Raw genomic sequence first — 21,645 nt, forward strand, 5'->3', positions numbered from 1 at the left:
TCCTGGCACTCTATCCGCTGTACTTCATGCTAATGAATATAATTCAGTTTTGCTAACTAGAAGATGGCATCAAAAGAGTCTGCATCCTAGGAATCTAATGTACAGCAGGGTGACTACAGTTAATAATGTATCATATATATGAAATTTGCTAAGAGAGTAGTTCTTAAGTGTTCTCACTACACACACACAAAATTAACTATGGGAGGTGATGGATGTGTTAATTAACTTGATTACAGTTGTCATTTCACAATATATAGATATATATCAAATCATCACATTGTACATCTTAAATACATACAATTTTATTTGTCAATTATACCTCATTAAGCTGCAAAAAACTGAAATAATAATAATTAATAATAATGATGATGATGATGATGATGATGATGTCTGCAGAACTGTAGTGGTTATCAGCAGAGCACAGATTCTAAAGCCTGGTGGACCGTGTCCAAATTCCGGCCTCAGCACTGACTATCTGGGTGAATAGAGAAAAATCAAATGTCTTCTCTACAACTCAGTTTCCTTGACTGCAAAATAAGAATAGTAATACTGGCCTCACTAGGTAGTTGAGGATTAAATGAGCTGATAGTTGTAACGCTCTTAGACAATGTCTGGTACAAAGATGTAAGTGCTGTTTAATAAAATAAGTAACTGTGTTAATGCTCTTTTTTAAAAATCATGATTTGTCATTGGTTTAAAATTTAACTGTTAAAATTTACTGAAAGATAAAAAACCAAGGTAACTAAAAGAAAGTTCAGTTATCCACCACAGTAGGCTCCACTCATTCCCTCATTCTGTTTTTTCTTTTCTTTTTTTTCTTTTTGTATTATGTTTACCAAGGCATGGTTTAAATAGAGTAAAATTCACCTTTTTAGGTGTACAGTTCTTTAAGTATGACAAATGCATACAATCACATAACCACCATCACAGTCTCAAGGATATTTTCTTCACCTTCAAAAGTTCCTCCATTTGGAGTCAACCTTCTCCTCCCAACCCCACTCCAGACACCATGGTCTGATTTCCATCCCCATAGCTTTGCTTTTCCAGAATATTACCTAAATGGAATCAGACAGCATGTACCCTCTTGTGTCTGGTTCTAAGATTCATCCATGCTGTTGCAGGTATCAGTAGTTCATTCCTTTTTTTTAAAGTACTATTTTTACATTTTAAAATTTATTCCCTCATTCTTAATCATTAATCTATTATTTATTTATTAAGCCTAATAAATCCTGAAATGTGGATGATTGTTTGTATTGGAATAGACAATTCTCTGTAGCTAAAATGAGAGTCCGTGAGTCAGGGCTTCCCCTGAGGGAAACGTTTTAGATGGCAGGAGTACGTACAGGCTACAAAGGAGAAATTGTCCAGAAACTCAGTGACACCAAAGGCCATTTATAGCAAATGAGCTGGCGATGTTCTATATACTGCTTTTAAAAAGGCCTCAGAGTCTCAAGTTGTTTCCCAAAATAAGGAGTCATTCAGCCCATCAGACTCTTGAGTTCTTATATTGTTCAGCTGACAATTATGTGGAGAGGAGAGGTTTGGGAAATTTGTCCTTGATATGGAGAGGGCAGCAGAGGGCAAGGAAATCAATGTGATACATTTTATCACATTTCACACTTCCATCAGTAATTTTTAAAAATATTTTATAGTTTCCTGTGTCTTGGGGCAAACTACTCTTCAGCTCCTTTAGTAACTTCATTTTTGTTTTACAGAGCTGTGAAATTCTCTGCTTTGTGTAATGAAAGAAATTTTTGTCAATGGGCTGTTAAGAAAGTACAGCATTTTACATAACCTGCTATTTCAAGTGTCATTTATGTTCTAGTTTTGTTTTACATTTTAGATTTGTGCCCAGTGTTTGAAGATGAAAAATAATTATACCAGTTATCAATACGTCTGGAGCATTCACTACCAATTTTTTAGACAATCTATGAGTAATAAAAAGATTCATCCTTGTCTTCCTCCCCAATGTGCACATATCAAATGGGAAATGGCCAGTAGTGGCAAGTCTTAATGCTGAAAAGCAGAAACTTCAGCTCCCAGTCCCAACTATCACAATTCTTTATCATATATGAGTACTTTAACAATCATCAAAGGCTAAAATATATTATTAATTTAAAAATATATGATGCATTTGGATTATAATTTTTATTTAAATATCTCCAAGTAATCAATGAGTTCATTTTGGTATAAATATACAAATATAAATTAAGATAGTCTCTGACCACAGTAATTAAAGTCTTAATTAAATACTAAAATTAGTCAGTCTATATAGCCAAGCTTTTCAAAGTTCTAAATAATCAGTGGCTCACTGTTTATATGGCTTAGAAATCAGGTGCATTCTGCATATTCATCTCATATTGCTCTAATTACTATTTAATTAAAATGTGTAGTTATTTATACACAAAACACACACATAAATAAGGAGTGAGCAAAAGAGCAATTTATAAACTTGATTTTGAATATGTTCTGAAGTTATAGCAGCCACATAAATCTGAGTCCTCCTTGATGCCCAAGGATAAGGATCACCTCCTGTGATCACTTATTACCAAAAAAAGGTTATTATTCCTACTACATAGAAAATACTATTGCAGGTTTCACTCACCAGTTGAATAGTGTATTATTTTAATTTTTTTAAGTATGTGAGTGATACCATCTCATGAGATTAGGAGAAACACATGGATCTCATTTTCTCATTTTACAGAGACTTACTTTTGTTTTCTCTGGAATAATTGCAATCATAAGATATTATTGGATGAGTGAAATTTTATAAATGTGCCTAGTCTTCCCTTTCAGCATCATCTCCACTTCCATGATTTTGGAATGAGAAGAATCCAGAAAATTGTTCCTGGGACATCTGAAAACTTTCCTCCATAAACAGAATACACAGCTAAAACAATCAAGGGACACTTAAAAAGTTTCCGTTAAAGTAACTAAAATTAATTTTACACACATTTATTTGTAAGAAGAGATCCTTTATTAATTCGCTTCTTGCAGTCAATCTGTAAGGCCCATCAGTTTGGCTCCAAAAGCCACAATGTACTTAATTTACTAAATTTATCCTGGTTTCTGCTCAATTTTTATGAATCTGCTAAAAATTCTCCAGATTACTTCAATTATTTGTGTCATGGAAATCATCAGTAACAGGAAGAATTAAAAAGTCACTCCGCTTCTGAGGCATGAGTACCTCATTTCAAATGCACCTTGCTCATTCTAATATGTTCATCCTACCTACTTAAGAAAGAGGAGGTTCTGGTTTTAGAAGTCATATTCAATTAAATATAATGCACATTTGTTGAGAGATTACTCTGAGTATGCCAATATGTACAGGGCAGAGTCTTGGCCCTCCAAGGGCTTTTATGGTTTGGTGATGATAGACAGAAGCTCTCATATCTATAATCCACATAATACTGGGATGAGTTCTATTATAAAGGTACACAGAAATGAACCGAGTATGGTAGAAGGACTTAAGACTCACAAGGAATCTGGAAAGAGCATATGGATGAAATTTAAGCAGATCATCAAAGAATGAATAGCATTTCAGCAAAGATATGCTGAAGGGAGGTTAGGGAAGACACAGAGGAAAACACTCAAGTGACTCAAAGAAATTGATCTTAATCTAGCAGAGTTAAATCACAGGCCATTCAACACTACAAAGCGGGGGCATAAAAACTCAATGTTTTAAAATCATGAAGTATTTAAATAAAACTTATACTTACTTATGCTTATAATTTTATTAGGTAAAACTTAATATTTTAAAAGCATCAAGTATTTACAGTAAAGGAGATGGGAAGAGGGGCCAGGGAATATTTAAAAACCAACTGCAATAAATCCCAACCTTAATAATAAGGTAATTATTACATTTTAGGGTACAATGATTTTTGATGATTTCACTAAACTAATAAACTGTTGTACTGGATTCTGCAGAACCCTCTGTCATTAGAGAGGCAAAGAAAGACACTGATAATACCCCCACATCTTTAGTCTTGTAGCAAAAAATAAAAGCATTTCTAAGACTCTGCATGGTTTTGTTTCCTGTAGAACCACACCCATATCTTTGCTTCCAACAGAAGACATCACTAGAGAAAAAATGTGCATGAATCAGTAACCATACATAGATTTGAATTCTGCTTTTCACATAGCAACCTCATCTCATCTTCTAAGCTTACTCCAAAGTGGATTTTCAGCTGCCTAAGTCAACACAACAAAGGGAAGTAGAAAACAAACATCTGTCCCTCTCTTATCTAAGTCTGTGAGTATTACTGGCCCTTTAAAAATGTTTGGAAAGATAAGCATAGTTCCAAATTCCAAATCCTGAAGAAAGGGAATGCATAGCTAGTATAATCAAAGTAAGTTTAAGTTAAAAAAAGAAAACTATAAAAACTCAATCTTGTGTCATTAAGAACTTGAAGTGTGGTATCTCTGAAAGAATTGTTATACAGAATATTATATCTGGCAGTACTGGGCCTTAGGAAACATGAGCTCTGGTCCTGGGACAGTCTCTGATTAACCTCTTGACCTGAGGAGGACCACATCCATCATCAGAGCCCAATTCGTTGTTTGCAAATGGGATAGTAAAAGTCCCTTCATATTTCCAAGTATCATTACAGGGACTATTCACAAATGAGCTTTATAAATTCTAAAAATTAATCAAATATAACCTATTATTCTCATTATTACCACACCTAAAGGATGATTAAATACAAAAAGACCATTTATGAAAAATCCTATTAATCTCTTTGCTTAATGGACAGTGGCTCCTAAAGTTATTTTTAGCCATTAAAAGCGTATTTTCAATGGGTAAAAGGACAAGACAAGTGAGCAATGCAATGTTCCCTGGTTTGGCAGTGTTCCCTTCAGACTGCCTAAACTCAGAAAGAACTTCCAACTTGATTATTGCTCTAACAGAATGAGCTAAGAGGAGAGCAAGGGTTTGGAGAGACAGGATGGGAAAGAGTAAAGAGGGGGACAGTCCAATATCCTTTTGGAAAAAAAGAGTTTTCCATTTGCTTGAAGTAATGAACAGAATTAAAATATTATTCCTTTACCATTTATGACAATGAGAGCTACAAACATAACTACTACTAGAAATGACAGTCTCCAATTAAACACAGAAAATACAAAAATGGCATGTGGTGCATCTCAAGTCTCTGTTTTGATACTGCAAAGCACTTTCACAAAAACAATGAATTTCTCAACCACACGGTGCAATACAAATCTCATTTTATAGATAACTAACATTGAGTTCAATGAGGTTAAGTGAAATATCAAAATTACGCAAGTAAGTAAATCACTCAGGACTGAAACCCAGATCAGACTCCTAGTTCTTCCTCTACCTCAGAGAAAGGTCTAAGCACTCCTGGGTGCTCCCAAGACCTTCTTTTTTATGTGTGTGTGTGTTTTTTGGGGGGTGGGGTACCAGTGAGTCTGTGAAGTTTGCTCTTTTCCAGTTACATAGCTGTATGAGGCCAGGTTTATTTCATATACTTAAACCATAACAAAATATGGCAACAGATTGAAATCAGATGCAAATTTGAGAATCCTGCTGTACTCTGTTAAGCCAGACATTAAAGAGATTTGCAAAAATTGAAAATAATGCTACTTTATCATTAAGTTTTTTTCATTTTTTGGTAAATATAGTTATTCTTATAGTAATGCATCACTGATGTTAACACAAAATGGATATATTGTTTTCTAAATGAATTGGTAACTTTTTAAAAATGTCTTGAGTTTTAACTTCTAAAATGGTAAATATCAATAAGTATAATCTACTAAATGTTATCTGGGGTCCTTATAAAAGTAAAAAGGTCTCCTGAGACCAAACCAAAAGTATGAGAAACACCACCCTATACTGTGATCTAAGAATGCCCATTTCTCTTCTACATTTTCAATACAGTATGTAATTTTTCAAGTTTATAAGAATAACATATGCTTCTCCAATCCTTAAAAAAGAGAAAATGCAGAAAATATAAAGACAATAATTTCACTAATAAAACCCTAATATAGTCATTGTTAACATACTATTTCTCTTCAAAAATTTTTTCATTTGAGAATTCATTTTACATTTAATCCCTTGCTTGATGTACTACTTTTTTCTCAATTAACACTATGAGATATGCATTTAATGGATGTTACTAAAAATTCTATGAACAGCTCTTTTAACGAGTGTATAATATTCCACTATATGTCTAATTTATAATTTATTTAGCCATCCCCCTGTCCTCAGATGCTTAAAATGTTCTGCAACTCATAATATTGTAAATAAAGGGAGGTGGAGAGAGTTCTTGGAAAGATTCTTTAAGTTTCCAGGTGGTAGATAAAGGCACCTGGAGACAAGCACATGCTTTGTTGTGGTTAGGGAAGAATATGTTAAAGCTGTTGAGTTGATTTTAAAAGAATGCTTATTTAGCTTTATTTAGTTCATTAATGATATTTAAACTGAGATTCAAATGACAAAAAGTAGCTAGCCATGAGAATTTCCAGACGAAGAAAACTCTAGCAAAAGTTCATACAAAAGCATTAAGATATGATCTGCTTAATATATTTAAGAAGCAGAGATGATTAGTATGGCCAGATGTTTCAGATCACTGTTCTCTTATGTGGCAGAAATTTCTCATAGACCCTTGCTATTTTTCATTCTGCAAACTTAACCTTTAATAAGATATATATTTAGATCTAGGAGTACATCACTCCTACCTGGAAGAAGCATATATTACTCTTTACCCTCAATTTTCCACATGGAGGCTGGGAGAATAAATATATAAATATTATTATCTTTAGATAATCAAGATAAAGATATACAGGTATAAAGATAATGAATACACTTACAAGTATAGAATCTAGCCTGGCAATCACTCATCTTTGCAGTGCTGCTGGAGTAAAGTGAGATCTTTTACCACCTCTCTGTGACTATTTGATTATGAGCAAAAGACCTTATGAATGTGAAACAGTATGAAGCTAATCCTGAAATGGATGAAATGTGGACCACAGAAGGGGAAACATGGTAGGCAGATGGTATCACTTTTTGGAAAAATCACATGATAAAGGAAAGGCAGGGTAGTAGATTTTCTAGAAAGATAGGAGGAACTAGGAAAAGTTTTATGTGTTGGTTGTGTTGGTTTGTTGACAGATGGGAGGCATATACTGAACACTGCCATTTATCATTTTATTAATGATAAATCTGAGAAGTCAGATAATCATCCTTAAATTTTTTTCATAATAGTAGATGAAACATATTAAAGGTCTGAAAATCAACCCCTTACCTACTGTTGTAGAACATATATAAATTGCCCTCTCCAGGGATACACATAAGTGATAAAAATAATCATTAGAAATGATAGTCAGCATCAGGCTACCCATCTCTCAACTTGAGAGATACTAATTTTTCTTTTCAGGAATAGTCAGTTTTTTAGATTCCAAACTGGAAAGCAAGGGAGAGTTGTTGATTTTTATTTTCAGAGTAATTCTCTAATTTATAATTATTCATCAACTGCTTTATCTATATATTCATTCATTCAGCCATGTTAACATATGTTCTCTAAAATTATGTTTTCACACAATGTTCTTCTATTGACTATGGTTCGAGAGAAAGAATCAAGACCAATTCTTTTTGTAACTTTTTGGGAGTTACAAAAATATGAGTTATGGAATCCTATAAATATGAGTTGTCGAGCAGGCCCATGACTAAAAAGCAAGATAGACCACTTTAATAATTCTATTCTTATTAGCAAAGATTTATATAATCCACACACAAGTGTTCATTAAAAACTTAAATGTAAAAGTATCTAATTAATATTAGCAAGGGGAATGAACCATGGGATAATGCCATAAACAACTACAGAGTAGGATTTATTAAGGTAGCATTTATTTAGCATTTTCTGTTCTCTTGAAAATCTGTAACAACCCACAAAGTTATGTTTGTTTGTTTTTATTTTAAATCACAAAGCTGTTGGAGTAGCTAATTATTAAAAAAATAGCCAGAACTCTAAAAATTCAAAGTCTAAAGTATGTACAGATACAGCTCTACAGAAATTTCTGCAGTTAGAATATTTATCCTGATAAAATAAATTCAAAAAAAAGCATCAGATATACTTGGTTTTCTCTTTTTGCCCCATCATACTCATTCTCCACCTTTCTTTGTACATCTCTTTGCCCCATAGGGCCGACATTTACAGGTTGCATCAACAGACACCCTCGTTCTCTGGCTACTTGTTATGGTTTGGCCACTGGGAAGCACAGTAGGCGAACTGGAAAGCAGGAAGAGAATGAGGTCAGAGGATTTACTCCCCTGGCCCCCTCCTACCAGGCTGTGGTTAGAGAATGGCTACATTCCTGTGGGGTAGCTTTTTCCTACAGCAACATCTACCCAGGTTCCAAAAACTGCTTTCCTCTTTCTCTTTTTCAGGCCTAAGGATGACAAACACAGATCTTGGCTGCTTTACCATTTGCTGTCAATCATACTTTTCTTCACACACCTTTGAAAATAATATCTTCATTCATTACCCTCCATTATCCCCTTGGAGAATCTCATTTGTTTTTTGCCAGGATCCTGGTAGATACAATCTATCAAAAACAGAATGCTTCCAAGTGTTAGACACAGAAGAATACTGGTGAGAAACAGAAAAAGATGACTAAGAGAAGAGGTTCAAGGTGAGATTAAGGGAGATACTTGCTTTAGCAATTTGTAGGCAAGGATTTCACAAATTTATAAGTAAGACAGAATTAGTAGTTAAAAGCAAAATGATCTAATAAAACCAAAAATATTAATAATAGTCATGATAATAATAATTAAATTTATTGAACATTTTGTGCCAGGCTTTCTACTAAGTGCTGTCTGGGCATGAAGTCATTTAACACAAACACCATATATGAAGTAGGTTCAAAGTCAAGAAAACCAAAACTTAGAATGCTTAAGTACAGTCAGGCAAAGATATTGGTTAGAAATAGGTTTCAAACTCTGGTACCTTTGACTCCAGAGTCCATTCCCTCAACTAAAATGCAGTATCACCAAATGGTAGTTATTTAGCCAAATAATTTCTACCTTTTTCAATGATAGCATTCATATATAACATTTACATGAGGAGGTAATATAGCACTTAATCAAGTGATCTGCGACATTTACCAGATCAAAGCTTAGAAAGTCTGTGGGGAAAGAACAGGCAAGCAGGAAGGAGAACCTCACTGTAAAAGTCACTGTAATCAATGCCAACCTCATGGATGCTGGAAACGAGTGAAGATATACCTTGAAGGAGTGCTCAAGAAAATAAAGCCAAATCAAAGCCATAGACCCTTCCAATTTGCTTTTTTTGCTACTACCTTTCTTTCTCTACTCTATTGTTCAGCAAATATCCAGCCCCATTAATGCCAGCATGGAAACTAAAAAGAGAAACTGAAAAATAAAAGGAGAAAAGGAATGAAAGAAAAAGGAAGCAGAAGAACAGAAAAACACATGAAAAACCAGAGGCATAGTTTAAAATAAGAGTTCTTTAGACTCTCAATAAAATTAGTATATGATAAAAATAGATAAACAAGAAGGACCAACTGTACAGCATAAGGAACCATATTCAATTTCTTGTAATAAGCTATAATGAAAAAGAATCTGAAAATATATGTGTATATGTAAAAAATAGTGTATGATATCTCTATTAATAAATCATATTAATAATAAATTATGAGTTTAAAAAGTTTATATGTTTATAGAAGGAGATGAAAAATGAGTTTATAAGTGCTCAAAAAGGAAACGGAAGATAAATATGAAAATATTTAGAAATGAAAGCCATAGTTAAAAGTAAAACCAATGACATATAATGGAAAAGAATTTGAAGAGAAAAAAATATATATGTATGTATATGTATAATTGAATCACTGTGCTGTACACCTGAAACTAACACTGTAAATCAACTACATTTCAATAAAAAATAAAATTAAGAAAAGTAAAAACCATGGAATAAATATTACTGAAAACAGAAAGAGAGTGAACAGGTTAAAGGTACTCACAGAAAAATGAAATGAAAAATAATACAGTTATTAAAGCATAAAAAGGGAATGATAGATATTGGAAAACTAAAGAAATCTGAAATTCAATAAATATATATATAATTGGTGCTCCTGAGTTAAAAAATAGAACAAATGGAACAGAAAACATACACAAGAATATGAAAAATCATGTTTAATAAAGAGACCATGTTGAATATACATACAAAAGAATATATATATATATATAAAAATGAGAAAAATCAAGTTGGCTTGGAAATTTTCCACAGTAATATTCAGCACCAGAACAAAATGAAGTGATGTCTACAAAATACTGAGGGAAGGAAAAAGTGTCAAAACAATTAACACTTTTCAAAACAGAAATTTGCAATAGTGAAAATTCAGCTAATCAAGAGATGGCTTTAAATGTGGTGAAATGGAGGCACAATGTGAAAAGATCATGTTAAAAACCAAAAAAAAATTGGCTAAAGGAATAACCTGTTATGTTTGATGGTGTAAATAACAAACAAATAAATGAACAAACAAGCTAATCCAAATTAAGGGGTTGGAGATGAGGGAGGGTAGAAAGAAGATGAAAGGTACTAATTTTCACATTTTCATTGCTTAGTCATTAGATATAGTTCAAAATGAAATATAGAACTAGAGGGCATCTAGCTTCCAACTAGGAAGTAAAAAGCTAATAAGTGCATTGCTCCCATCCTAATAGTGAAAAACAGAAAATCTTCAAAATTATAAGTTTTCTTTAACCCAACAGAAAGTTGAGGTTATAGGGAAGCCAAGCAGCTTGGATTCCAACAATATGAAAAGAAGATGTGATTGCAAAACAAATTTGAAGAAGTGAGAGGACAAAAGAAGTATTTGAAGAGATAATGGCTGAGAGTTTATCCTAAATAATAAAATTTATAAATGCACTGATCCAACAAATTCAGAAAACACCAAGCAAGATAAATACCAAAAAGGAAAAACAAACCATGTAGGCATATCATATTTAAACTTTTGAAAATCAAAGATAGAAAAAAAATTTTTAAGGCAGCCAGGCTTAAATGACATGTTAATACATAAAGTGAAACAAAGAATTATACCATATTTCTCACCAGAAATGTTGCAAGACAGAAGACAATGGAATACCACTTTTAAAGTGGTGAAAGAAAAAACAATGCCAACCAAAAATTATTTACCTAGCAAAAATATCTTTTAAAACAAAAAAGAAATATAGATTATTTTAGACAAACAATAACTCCCTGGCACTACTGGCAGCCCTGCACTGTAAGAAATGCTAAAGACAATTCTTTAGGCAAAGGGAATATGACAGAAACGTGGGTCTATACAAAGAAATGAAGATCTTTGGAAATGGTTAAAATTAAGGTGAATATAAAAGATGTTATTTTCATTATTTTTACCCTAAAATATAATTGAATGTCTAAAATGACAGTAGTAACAATTATAGCATATGGAAAAGTAAACGATAAGATAAAAATAGCATAAAAGATGAGACAGGAGAATTGGACATGTACTGTTATAAAGTTTAACACTATATATGAAGGTTGACCTTGATTTTAAAATGTATATTATAAACCACAGAGCAACCATTAACAAAATATTTTTTAAATATATTAATAAGTCCATTAAGGAGATAAAATGGAATTATACAAAATACTCATTGAATCCAAAAGCAGACATACTAGACACAGCTAAAGAGAAAACTAATACATTGGAAAACAGAACTTAAAAAAATATCCAGAAGACAATACAGAAAAAACAATAAAATAAGAAATATGAAAGGGACATTAAGAGATATAGAGGTTAGAATAAGAAGTTCTAATACACATCTAACTAGAACCCCAGAAGGAGAAAGTCAAGAGAATAGGAAAGAGGTAATATTCAAAAAGAAAATAGCTAAAATTATTTTCAAAATCGAAGGTTACTCTGGTCCTCAAAATTACAAATGTAACAAGCTTAAACAGTATAAATAAAAAGGAATTCACAAATAAGTGAATTTTACTGAAACTGCACCACACCAAAGACACAATAAGAGCAGCACAAGAAAAAGAAAGGCAAATTACTATGAAAAAAACAACAAATAAGCTTAGAGCTAATTTCTCAACAGCAACAACAGAAACCAGAAACCAGTGTAAGTCACTTTAGAACTATACTCTAGGAAGAAAACAAAAGTTATCTCAGAAAAGAAAAAAAATCTGAGATGCAAGCAAAGAAAAATGGTATACAAATGAGTAAATCTAAATAATCATTGACCATATAAAACAATTTCCAAAATTCCAAGGGATTAATAAATATAATATAAAGCTAAAATTATATATTATTATTTCATATTAATTATTACATATATGTTATATACAATGTATTATATATGATAAATTTATATATTCTATGTATAATACAATACATATAAAACAAATATTCTATGTATTAGATAACAAATAATACATGTATATTATACATGTTGTATTTTATGTATTATGTAAAAATATAATATGTCTATATATCTATATGCTATCCATATAATGTATATATACACATACATAGAATTTGGGGAGTAAAGCACTTTAAGCTCCTATTTTAGTTGGTAAGGGATTAAAGATATTATAGACCATTAATTTTAACATATGTGTAAAAATATCTAGGAAAATAATTTTTTAAAATAAAAATTAAATGCATAAAATACAATCTAGTTGGGGAAGGCAGGGTAGAATGTAAACTAAAAACAAAATCCACTATCCCCCTCCCTGAAAAAATTAAAAAAGAAAAAACAGAAAAATAGGATAAATCAAAAGAATGCAATGCAATGTTAAAAATTAAGACATAGTAAATGTAAATCAACTGAATTATTCAGTTAAAAGCCATAGATTGTCAGACCAGATCTTGAGAAAAAGCTGGATTTGGAATGAGTAGAAGAGAGAGGTAAGGAGAGCAAGTTCAGGGAAAGTGTGGTGGATGGAATAAGCTTTACTTACTTAAGTCACAATAAGTGAATCGGCCAGACGAGGCAGAGGTTTCAGATTCAGGAGCAGTAGAAATTAATTTCTACACGTTCAAAATTCATGGGGTAGAAAAGCGAGAGCTACTGAGCAAGAGAAAGAAATGACAAGAGTAGTTTACAAGCAAGTAAGGTCAATTTAAGGAGACAGATTAGAACATGAGATTCCATAACTCACTTGGAGGATAATGATACATTCATCGTGGGCCTGATGAATGAGAATCATCACTAAAATAATTCTTTGGTGGAAGATTCAGCCAGAAGGTAGAGATGAGGATGAGGGGAAGGGAATGTGGGATCAAAGACGTAAGCTCATTTATTAAACTTTTCTCGGTCAATTTCAATCATTCACCTTTCACTACTTGCTACACTTATATATACCATTAATTAAATGAAATGATTTCTTCTTCAAAAGAGTTTTGCTTAATAGCCCAAGTATTTCTAGAACAATATTATTACTGATAGACTTCAAGCCTCTTCTCTGCTAAATATTTTTCCCTCTAGTGGCATGGAAATGCTAAGAATAAAAGTTCAACTTCAGTAAATTCCCACTGGTACAGATAAAATACAAATCTGAAATGGAGTCTCTAAAGGTATATTTTGGAAACAAGAGAAAGTAAGAGTCCTTCAAATGCATGTACAAGTCAAGGATATATAATGAGGATATAACATGACCATAATATAATTGTCCCACCTTATTTCTTTGCACCCTCCCAAATCTAAAAGTGGAATTGCTTTCAAGTTCTAACCAAAAAAAAAAAAAAACATAGAATAAACTTAAGTACAACGTAGTCAAGAACCAAACACCAGAACTCTAACTTACAATCAACACACCCATCCCATAAATACAGGAGAAACTCTGATGGCGCGGTAGAATTACAGGGAGCAGACCAGTATTTGCTTTGGCAGATGTGGAGTCTGTGCAAATAGGAACACAGCTGTATGCTGAGTATTTTAGTGTTTCTAAAACTGCTGAATCAGACATAAAACAATATCCAAAGTTGCAAGGTATCAGCAAGTTTAGAGAACAGAGTGCCATTCTAAGTAGTTTTTAAATTTTTATAGACGAAGTGACCTGTATTAAGTATTTTTGTCACCATGTCAGTTGTAACACAGTACTTCCATCTTCAATATTGAAGGTCACATCTTACTTACATAGGTACAGTTCTTGCTCCAATTTAGATATTTTATTCTTTTCCTCAAATGTAACAAGGCAAACTCCAGAGGACCTAGTGACCCTTTAACCTAAAAGAGACTTAATCGATATATAATTAGTTACACATGTATGGGAATTTCAATAAAACTGAAATATGTCACACTGAAGTTCTGAGAAAGCAATACTGAAAAATTATTGAGAATAAAATTGGAAAACTTGGTCCATGATTATCCCTATCGAAATATAAGGCATTTGCACAGAAAGCACTTTAATTCTCCCAGTTCAGTAAATTACACTATTTTATGGAGAAGTCTAAACCTCTTTAGCATTTCAGAAATAAAAATGAAAAAGAAGTGCCTTTTTATTTACCTATAAGGCATTGCCCAAAGATGTTTGATGAATGAATAATGACTGAATCCCTCCTTAGTGCCTTACTTTTCTCACTGTTGAAAATATTTAGGGCTTCTGTCTGGACTAATTAATTACAACCTACTACAACCTATCTTGTTCGTAAATTATGTGTTCATGTGTATCTAACTTCCCTACTCATTTAGAGTTTTACACCTATTTGTGTTTCAGTAATTGTAATTGAATTGACTTAGACTTAACTTTCAAATTATCAAATCCATTTTATCTTTAAATGCTAATCCCACCAAACTAGGATACTTCCTACTTTAATTCATTTTCCCTTTAGATTTCTTGACCCAATACTAAAAAAAAAAAAAAAAAAAAGAACATTCCACAAAGACTACAGATAGGTTTCATCCTATGGGCTGACTTCCAATAGATTTATAATGACTACCTGCAGCATTTTACTGGGAAGAACTTGAGAACAAATCTCTGCATTGAACAGGAAAGAATGTTGTGTTAGAGTAATTATTACTGCTATGGTCTTAGAAAGATGGGTGAAAAGTGGTAAAATACCATTTATTTGGGACCCCAGGTCTTTGTATCTACTGGTAGATCTTAAAGTCTCACCTCACAGAACTCTAAAGTAGTTAAAGCTACTACACATCTTTCTGCAGAATTCTCCATTCTCTGTAGTTTTTCATACCTTGAAAAAGGAAAGAGAATTCTAACACTGTTGCCCTAACAACCACGATACTTCCTCTTCGCTTCATTTAAAGATTTGACTGATAGTCACCTCTACTTCCCACCCTCAGGTTGAGACATCCTTAAAGAAGCCAAGAAACAAAATTCCTTCTCAAAGGAATGCAGAGACCTCTGCCTTAAACATTTAGCTTTTTTTGTTTCCTATTTTATTTGCCAAAAGAGAAGAAAGCTTTTTTTCTAAAACAAAAAATTTCCAAATTAAGGAAAGAATAATTACTTTATGTTTACTATATACCATGCTAAAAGCTGTATGTGGATTATCTCATTAGCACAGAAAATCCTGGAAGAAAGGAATTATTATCACTTTCACTATTATCATCCCTAACTTAGAGGTAACAAAATGGAGTCTTAGGGATGTTACGTGATGTGCTCAGGGCCTCAGTGCTGGTGAGTAGAAGAAAAGGGCTATGAACCCAGGAAACCTAATTCGAATGCCATGTTCTTAATTACAATGGGAGGCTACATGTCTCAGTGAGACCATAAGTCACATTTAGATCCTAGTAAAATAATTGAGCTGAATGTTAACGTTCAGAAACCGCACAGTTGGCATTGGCCTTGGCTAAGATTCCTGTGTTCATGTCATACTTGCTACCTAACTGTACCTCACAGAGACACTCTTCCTTTGTATGTAATATGGAGATAAGGCTCCCTAAATGGTGGACTACTATGAAGATTAGTAAAATTGCTGCATGTCAGACATCTGGCCAATAGGAGATCTCCATAACTGTTGGTTGTCTACACATATATTTTAATTTCTTACAAGTCCTGTAAGTAAGATCCCTAGGGTTTAAAAAGGGATCTATAATTCATTAGAGAGCAAAAATAATCAACATTTTTGGTGAATCACCAGTTTTTGTTAAACACTAGAATCAGGACATCACATTTATTAGAAAAACTGGTAGAGGTTTTAAGTAATTACAGCAACAATTTCATATAACCCCACCAAAATTCTACTTTCTTAAAATGAATTGTTTAAAGAGCAGTGGGTCCCCTCCTTCCCCCAAATGAACTGCTCTTAGCATCTCTTCAGTCTACAATGATTACTAGGTGTGTATGTCACACCACAGTCTGGGAGTAGAGGAACTGATTACGGAGTGGGGAGGGATAACAGGACGTGTGTGGAGGTAACTGGCCCCTGACATGACACCAGGAAGAGGAAATTAGTAGGGAAAGAGCTGGTCTGAGTGAGTTCAGATTCACTGGTAGACTCCATAGGAATGGCAAGTGGTTAGAAACATGTCAAAGCCAGGAAGGTGATAATAACCACACAAGCAGATGGCAAGAACAAGAGTATCCAACCTTGAGGCAAATGCTGAAAGGAGCTTCAGAGGAGTCAATTCAACAAAGAAGCGCAGGTACAGGGGCCCCAACCAAGTCCCACTGCCATCTGTTCCAGCCCTCTTGAAAGCCTACGGGCACTGCACCCAGCTTGAACAGAAGGTACATGTGGTTTCACCTTGGACGTACATGCCCTCCAGGCCAGCTGCATGCAGACGCAGAAATAGCAGCTGCCTGGATGTTGTGATCAGAGAGGAAATAAGAAGTTTCTTCTCCAAAATATACCGTGATGAATAAAAGTCCTTTGAGCGAAGGGGTGGTTCTCTGTTAAAAACATGAAGGGTTAGAACCAAGCCCGAGTGACCACTGGGAGGGGAGGAAAAACCACCAACCTTTATTTGTCATATAACTTACTTGAAAAACTATTTGCCCAACCAAGTCATGATGAAAGCAATTTTATGGAAGTTGTTTAAGACGGATGAAATGTGGGAGGCAGAGAAGGGAAGAAGAGCCACAGGGACTGACTACAAGCTACAAAAGGTGAACTCCAAAGGCTTCAAGAACAGTGTCATATACTTGACAGTTACATGTGGCACTGGGCCCAAAGTCCTCAATAATTTGTTCTTAGCTGTATTCTGAGCAGCAATTCAATAAGAACATCTAGGTGATACCAAACCTGGAGGCCTATATTAAATCCCTTGACTTGTAATATTGCACATATTTTTTTAAACACAAGTCAAATTTATACTTTTAAAAATAGCAAAATTGACTTTGTAAACATAACCTTGGATTTTATGAAATTAAAGACAAAAATTAAGATGTTTGCTCCGACAGAATTGGAGAATGTATGTTGCAGGAATCTAGCACTACTGCTGCAGATCCAACAAAAGTTAATTTTCCTCCTGTATATGTTAAATTGGAAGCAAACTAGGATACACCTATGACTTTTCAAATTTAAACCAGAGGAATGTGGATTATTAGAGTTGTGAAGTTTATTGCATTGTGGTATTTTCAAAAATCGGCTCTATTTTCTAATTGGTTCATCTAACTCCTATTTTTAACTTTTAATATGCAAGATATTTTTGAATCATTGAAACATATCTTCAAAATTAGACCAAAAATGACTCAGGAAAAAAATTAAAAATATTTCAGCTTCTATTCTATTACATCTAAGCCACAAAAAGCTTGTTCTGTGCTATGACCCAAATGCTTACATCTGCCCCAAATTCATATGTTGAAATCCTAACCTAAAGGTTATGAAATCCTAACATAACTAAAGGTTATGGTGTTTGTAGGTGGAACTTTTGGGCGGTGCTTAAGTCATAAGGGTGAATGAGGTTAGTCCCTTATAAGAGGCTCCCGAGAAATCCCTAGCCCCTCTACCTTGTGACGATACAGTGAGAAGTCTGTGACCCAGCAGGGGACCTTCACCAGACCGTGACCGTACCAGCATCCTGATCTCGGATTTCTAGCCTCCAAAACTGTGAGAAATAAATTTCCGTTGTTTATAAGCTCCCCAGTCTGTGCTATTTTGTAATAACAGCCTAAACAGCCTAAGACACTGTTATTTTATAGTTTCAATTAATCCCCTTTAATTAGCTTCATCAGTCATACAACCCCTTAACAAGCACCCAATAGGTGCTAGTTTCTGGTCTAGGTGCTAAGGTTACATAAGCTGTCTGCAGGAAGCACACACTGCAGCTGCTTCGAAAAGCTGGTAAATAACTATATGACAATGAAATAAGTGCCCTGGGTCACTTCTTCAAGCCAGATTTCTCAAACACGTTTTCCTTTAGTTTTCTCCATTTTCACTCTCTCATTCTTCACTCCATGCGGTGCGACCATCACTCCACTGAAGAGGACCCTCCTATGATCACTATGAGGTCAATAAGTCCAGTGCAAAAGGCTCTATGCTGATCTTGCTAAACCTCAACAGCACTCAATACCGTGGTTACTCCATCTTTTTGAAATCTTTTTCTCATTGTTTCTGTTTTTAATTCTGCCTCTCTGATCACTCCTTCTGTTCTTTTGGAGTCATTCTCCTTGACTCAGCCTGTAACTGTTGAAGTTATTACACCTCGCCATTGTCTTCTCTTTCCTCTCTTCTCTTCCTAGGACTTTGATTAGAACGGGTCTACTAGAGAGTGTCAATGTACTTTTCCAGTTAGCCCTCACTTTTGCCCTGCACACTCATTTATACACTAGTGCTCTCAGTTCTCCACTTGGGTGTCTCAAAGGAATATTAAACTCAACTTGTCTGAAACCAAATTCACTACTATTCTCCTCCAACCACTCTTCTTTGCCAGTTATCACTTAATTCCCTCCAATCCCAGTTCAAAAATCGCTTCCTCCGGAAACTCCATGTAGCCAAGACCAAGGGCATCTGTTCCATCATTGTATGTACAGTGCTTTGCAGAATATCTATAGCATCATGTGGGGTCAATATGATTTGAATGAATAAACAGACAATTTATGGAAGTTCAGAGATCATTAATTTGGTCTGGAACTCAGTTTAATGGAAGAATTGTCTTTTTAAGGATGGACACGATTTTGTCAAAATAGAAAGGGAGTCAGCAGAGGCAACAGACTAAGACAATGGAAGTATTACATGTTTCAGGAACATAAATCAAGGACTGCACAGCAAAGGGCACAGTGAAGAGGGGACTGGAAATTAGGAGGTAGGATGGGGACAGTAATGAGGGAGGAGAGGGAGGACTGGGAAAAGAGCTGAAAAAGTAGATTTTGACCAGAGAGTGAGGAGTCTAAACTTTATCCCATAGGCAATGAGGAGCCACTAAATGTTTCCAAATTGAGGAGGAGAGGCGGTCTGTGTTTTAGAAAGCATACTGTATTGATTATTAAGCTACCAACTCTCATCTCCAGCCCTTCCTTCTCTCCTCTGCCCTGGGATGCTAGTGCTGGGATTCTGCAAATCACTCTCTTTTGCCAGCTGGTTCTCTTAGAGTCTGTCAATAGGGGACAGTAAAGGGAAACTAGGAGACTGGTAAAAAAGACAAAGGACTCTCTCCTTTCTCGTTGCTTCGTGCTTTTATCAGAGTCACACTACCATGGCACTTGGGCTTCTTTTGGCTCTCCCAAGCCCTCCTCTTAAGGCCCACTTGAAGGTACCATTACCTTCCAGGCAGTACCCCTTCTTCCAAATCTGAGTCCCCTTCTCAGAGCCTTTCCTTTAATTATCCAGTTTCTGAAAACCCCAGCCTCCTGCCTCTCTTCCCTCAGCCGGAGGAGTGGTAGCAGCTTCTGCAGTTATTCCTCCGGTTACTTCTTTTATTCAGTCCTCTAATAATCATTATTCAATATCTTTTCAATTCTCTGTGTTGAAATATCTCATGTGACTTCTGTTGTTCTAACTGGATCGTGATGAACACAAACAGTTTGCTTGGATTAGAAAACGGACTGGTAAGAACCAGAGTTAGAAGACAAATTAAAAGACCATCTCAATACTCTAGACAAGAGAAAAAGTAAGTCAGTGAAGCTGCAAAGATGCTAATGATGAAAACAATAATAGCTAACATTTATGGAGCACTTACAGTATACCAAGTGCTGCTGTAAATCCATAATTCCTGTGATATGGGTACTATACTTACTTCCATTTCATAGACAAGAAAACTGAGGCCCAGAGAGGTTTTAACTAACAGGCTCTAGGTCACAGAGATAGTAGTGGCGGAAACAGGGTTCAAACCCCAGTCTTCTGGTTCCAAAGTCTTTCCTTTTAACAAGTAAAAAGGGACTGAATTCTTGAGTTATTTCTGAGAAAGAAGCAATAATATTTGAACACTTAATCAACAGAAAGGATCATGGAGAGGGAAGAGTTTTTAAAAAAAAGCTTCAGAGACTTAGTTTTGGTGACTGGGTGGATGATGAAGCTTTAATAATAACCACAGTGAAAAATCATTAAAAATACCAGGTTTGGGTGCCCAGTAGGAATAATTAATTTAGTTATGAACATTTTGAATTAAAGGTGTTTGTGGGACATCTGAGGAATGATGTCAGTTGAAAACTAAATTTGAGTCAGATCCTTTCAAAGGGTTCAGAAAAAGATGAAGATTTCAGAGCTCTCAGAATAAAGATGTTAGGTAAAGTCATGAAAGCAGATGGTAATGCCTGTCCTGAAAGGCAGGCTATGGAGAGAAAGTGAGCAGAGTTTTCAAGCTGCTAAATGGAAATTCTTTTCTAATAAAGAATAGAAAATAGTCTTCAGAAGAAATATATATTAAGCACTGGAATGGAGACCCGGGGGATGAAAGAAATGTATGTGGTATGACACACAACCAAAGTATGAAATTATTCAAGAGTTTTTCTTTTTTAAAGGAGAGGGAAAGGGGAGATAAAGAGAGTTTAAAACAAAATACTTTAGTTCCTACACTGAAATGCAGGATCGCCTAGATAGATTTTTTTCCCCTTGGAATGATTTGGCGGCAGAGAATGAGATGACATCAGCAAACCAATTCCGAGCCGAGAGTTATGAGTCACATTTCGTCTGTTTTCATTTGATTAAAATATTTTACATTTGTTGAGCTTAAAAAAAAGAAAAAGACACAGGAAGCCACTGAAAAGGGAAAACTGAATGTCCAAATACGGTTACTTTCTGACTCACCAGAATTGCAGCATCATAGGAACTAATAACTTTGACTTAAAGAGACATCTTCCAAGAAAACTTCTATTCAAGAAATAATTCCCCAAATTGCATAAAAGTGCTTTATGGCTTTCTTAAATTTTTTACTTAATACCAAGTGAAGAAAACCCGATAAAAGGGTGATCTTCTATAATACTTTAAAAATTATAAAAATCTTGTCAGCTGTAGAAGAAAATGGGTAATATTTAAATGTCATCTGGTCTTCATAACTTATTTTGTTCAGATTAGTATAAACTGCTAGTTTTGATGCTTCAAATGTGTCTAAACATTTGCTCCTCTGGAACAGAGCAGGCAGGAAAAGCAGAGTAAAGGGGTGGGGGCAGGTTTGCTTCTTTACAGTGATCTGTGCCAAGTAATCTGCAAACAATCCATTTCCTGGCAAATGTCTGCTAACTGGTTTGTCCATGATTTTTCTTTCTTTCTCGTTCTCTCTCTCTCTTTTTTTTTTTTTTT

General features: G+C 34.4%; 1 protein-coding gene across 2 annotated transcripts in view; it reads right to left on the reverse strand.

Moving 5' to 3' along the window:
* The window catches only part of COL5A2 (collagen type V alpha 2 chain), a 288,262-nt gene that overhangs the window by 134,503 nt on the left and 132,114 nt on the right, over positions 1 to 21,645 (reverse strand). The window lies entirely within an intron of this gene.

The sequence above is a fragment of the Camelus dromedarius genome, chromosome 4 (assembly GCF_036321535.1).
Source record: "Camelus dromedarius isolate mCamDro1 chromosome 4, mCamDro1.pat, whole genome shotgun sequence".
In the NCBI taxonomy this organism is placed as follows: Eukaryota; Metazoa; Chordata; class Mammalia; order Artiodactyla; family Camelidae; genus Camelus; species Camelus dromedarius.